Raw genomic sequence first — 4,451 nt, 5'->3', positions numbered from 1 at the left:
TTCTTCAGTGCTCAGCTTTCTTTATAGTCCAACTCTCAAATCCATGCATGACTACTGGAAAAACCATAGCCTTGACCAGACGGACCTTTGTTTGCAAGGAAATGTCTCTGCTTTTTAATATGCCGTCTAGGTTGGTCATTACTTTCTTTCCAAGGAGTAAGCATCTTTTAATTTGATGGTTGCAATCACCATTTGCAGTGATTTTGGAGCCCAGAAAAATAAAGTCAGCCACTGTTTCCACTATTTCCCCATCTATTTGCCATGAAGTGATAGGACCAGATGCCATGATCTTAGTTTTCTGAATGTTGAGCTTTAAGCCAACTTTTCCACTCTCCTCTTTCACTTTTATCAAGAGGCTCTTTCATTCTTCTTCACTTTCTGCCATAAGGGTGGTGTCATCTGTGTATCTGAGGTTATTGATATTTGTCCTGGCAATCTTGATTCCAGCTTGTGCTTTATCTGTATATTAACTTTATATCTTGAAACCCTGTCAGCCTTGTATTTTCGGTGGTGGGCAAGATGTTTTACATAGATAACCACTTTTTCTGCAAATGAAGTTTCCTTTTTTCTTTGTTTATATATACATACACATATATATGTACATATACACACATGCATGTATGTATATGTACATATATGTGTGTATATATATGTATGTGTATATACACATATGTGTGTGTACATACATACACACATATATATATGTGTGTATGTATGTATATACATATTGGAGAAGGCAATGGCACCCCACTCCAGTACTCTTGTCTGGAAACTCCCATGGACAGAGGAGCCTGGTAGGCTGCAGTCCATGGAGTCGCTGAGAGTTGGACATGACTCAGTGACTTCACTTTCACTTTTCACTTTCCTGCACTGGAGAAAGAAATGGCAACCCACTCCAGTGTCCTTGCCTGGAGAATCCCAGGGACGGCAGAGTCTGGTAGGCTGCCATCTATAGGGTCGCACAGAGTCAAACAGGACTGAAGTGACTTAGCAACAGCAGCAGTATATACATATATATGGGTGTGTGTGTATATATATATATATATATGTATATGTATATGTATGTGTATATATATGTATGTATGTAGGTATATATATATATATATATATATATATATATATATATATCTTCCTTTTTATTGCAGTAGCTGAGAATTTCCATACTAAGTTGAATAGTAGTGGTGAAAGAAGTAATTCTTGCTTGTTCCTGTGCTTGCAATATTTTATTACTAAAATTAAGACTCAAAGAAAAACCTTTTGCATTTGTATATATGAATATATTGCATGGTGAATAATGTATATAAAATGAATGCATGTATTTTGATACTTTGAAAAGTAAACAATAAGATTCTAGAAGCAGTTTACCATGCCAAAGTGTTACTGGGTATGCAGTATTATTAAATATTTCCAACTGATGAACAGGCAATTTACAAATAAAAATATATAAACTGCCTATAAACATTAAAAAGAGAACAAACTTAGGTTGTAATACAAGCAATACAAACTGAAACTAAACTTACATACTTTTCTTATCTATCAGATTGGAAAAAAGTAAGCAAAAACAGACAAGACCACCACCTCCTGTACAACGTTATAAACCTCTGTCTATAGTCCTACAGGCACTCTGTATACCAGGTCTAATTGTTTGACTCTATTTGTCATCTCTATTGTATAATCCTAAGGGATTTGATATAGGCCATACCTGAATGGTCCAGTGGTTTTCCATACATTCTTCAATTTAAGACTGATTTTGCAATAAGGAGCTCATGATCTGAGCCACAGTCATCAAAACCATCCTAACGAAAAAGAAATGCAAGAAGGCAAAGTGGTTGTCATAGGGGGCTTTACAAATAGCTGAGAAAGAAGAGAAGTGAAAGGCAAAGGAGAAAGGGAAAGATATACTCAACTGGATGCAGAGTTTTAGAGAAGAGCAAGGAGAAATAAAAAAGCATACTTAAATGAACAATACAAAGAAACAGAGGAAAATAATGGAATGGAAAAGACTAGGGATCTCTTCAAGAAAATTGGAGATACCAGGTGAATATTCCATGCAAAGATGAGCAAACTAAAAGACAGAAATGGCATGCACCTAACAGAAACAGAAAAGGTTAAGAAGAGATGACAAGAATAGATAGAAGAACTATACAAAAATATCTTAATGACTCAGATAACCATGATGATGTGGTCACCAAACTAGAAACAGACATCCTGGAGTGTGAGGTCAAATGGGCCTTAGGAATCATTACTACAAACAAAGCTAATGGAGGTGATACAGTTCCAGTTGAGCTATTTAAAATCCTAAAAGATGATGCAGTTAAAATGCTGTATTCCATAAGCTAGCAAATTTGGAAAACTCAGCAGTGGCCAAAGGACTGGAAAAGGTCAGTTTTCATTTCAATCCCAGTTCAGTTCGGTTCAGTCTCTCAGTTGTGCCCGACTCTTTGTGACCCCATGGACTGCAGCACACCAAGTTTCCCTGTCCATCACCGACTCCCAGAGTTCACCCCGACTCATGCCCATTGAGTTGGTGATGCCATCCAACCATCTCATCCTCTGCTGTATGCTTCTCCTCTTACCTTGATCTTTCCCAGCATCATGTTCTTTTCAAATGAGTCAGTTTTTTTTTGCATCAGGTGGCCAAAACATTGGAGTGTCAGCTTCAACATCAGTCCTTCCAATGAATATTCAGAACTGATTTCCTTAAGGATGGACTGGTTGGATCTCCTTGCAGTTCAAGGGACTCTCAAGAGTCTTCTCCAACACCACAGTTCAAAAGCATCAATTCTTTGGCACTCAGCTTTCCTTATAGTCCACTCTTACATCCATACATGACTACTGGGAAAACCATAGCTTTGACTAGATGGACCTTTGTTGGCAAAGTAATATCTCGGCTTTTTAATATGCTGTCTAGGTTGGTCATAACTTTTCTTCCAAGGAGTAAGCATCTTTTAATCTCATGCCTGCAGTCACTATCTGCAGTAGTTTTGTAGTCCAAGAAATTAAAGTCTCTCCCTGTTTCCATTGTTTCCCCATCTAATTGCCATGAAGTGATGGGACCAGATGCCATGATCTTAGTTTTCTGAATGTTGAGTTTTAAGCCAACTTGAGGGTTCCCTTGTGGCTCAGCTGTTAAATGGTAGGTAGGCCATGATTACTAATATTCTTGAAGATTACTAATTTTCTTGAAGAGATCTCTAGTCTTTCCCATTGTATTGTTTTCTTCTGTTTCTTTGCATTGTTCACTGAGGAAGGCTTTTTTTATCTCTCCTTGCTATCCTTTGAAATTCTGCATTCAAGAGGGTATATCTTTCCTTTTCTCCTTTACCTTTCACTTCTCTTCTTTTTCTCAGCTATTTGTAAGGCCTCCTCAGAAAACCATTTCCCTTTTTTGCATTTCTTTTTTGGGGGGATGGTTTTGATCCCTGTCTCCTGTACAATGTTATCAACCTCCATCCATAGTTCATCAGGCAGTCTATCAGATCTAGTCTCTTAAATCTATTTCTCACTTTCACTGTATAGTCATAAGGGATTCGATTTAGGTCATACAAAGCAAAGCCAAAGAAGATTCAAATTACTATACAACTGCACTCATTTCACATGCTAGCAAATTAATGTTCAAGATCCTTCAAGCCAGGCTTCAGTGTTATGTGAACCAAGAACTTCCAGGATATACAAGCTGAATTTAGAAAAGGCAGACTAACCAGAGTTCAAATTGCCAACATCCGTTGACTCACAGACAAAGCAAGAAAATTCCAAGAAAACATCTACTTCTGCTTCATTGACTATGCTAAAGCCTTTGACCAAATGGGTCACAACAAACTGCGGAAAATTCTTAATGAGATGGCAATTCCAAACCACCTTACCTCCCTCTTTAGAAGTCTATATGCAGGTCAAGAAGCATCATTTAGAACCGGACATAGAACAACAGACTGGTTCCAAATTGGGAAAGGAGTAAGTCAAGGCTGTATATTGTCACCCTGTTTATTTAGCTTCTATGCAGAATACCTCATGTGAAATGCCAGCCTGGAAGACACAAGCTGGAATCATGATTGCTGGGAGAAATATCAACAAAGTCAGATCTGCAGGTGATGCTACTCTAATGGCAGAAATTGAAGAGGAACTAAAGAGCCATTTGATTAGGGTAAATGAGGAAATTAGAAAAGCTAACTTAAAATTCAACATTTGAAAAATGAAGATAATGACATCGGGTCCCATCATATTATGTCCAATAGATGGGGGAAAAAAAGTGAAAAACAGAGACAGATTTCATTTTCTTGGGCTCCAAAATCACTGAGGATGATGACTGTAACCATGAAATTAAAAGATGGTTGCTCCTGGAAAGAAAAGCTGTAACAAATCTAGACAGCATTTTAAAAAGTAGAGACATTACTTTGCTGAAAAATGGCAAAGGTCTATATACTCAAAGCTTTGGTTTTTCCAGTAGTCATGTA

This window comes from Ovis canadensis, chromosome 1 (genome assembly GCF_042477335.2).
Source record: "Ovis canadensis isolate MfBH-ARS-UI-01 breed Bighorn chromosome 1, ARS-UI_OviCan_v2, whole genome shotgun sequence".
Lineage (NCBI taxonomy): Eukaryota > Metazoa > Chordata > Mammalia > Artiodactyla > Bovidae > Ovis > Ovis canadensis.
The sequence above is the reverse complement of the archived record's forward strand: the minus strand, read 5'-3'. Positions refer to the sequence as shown.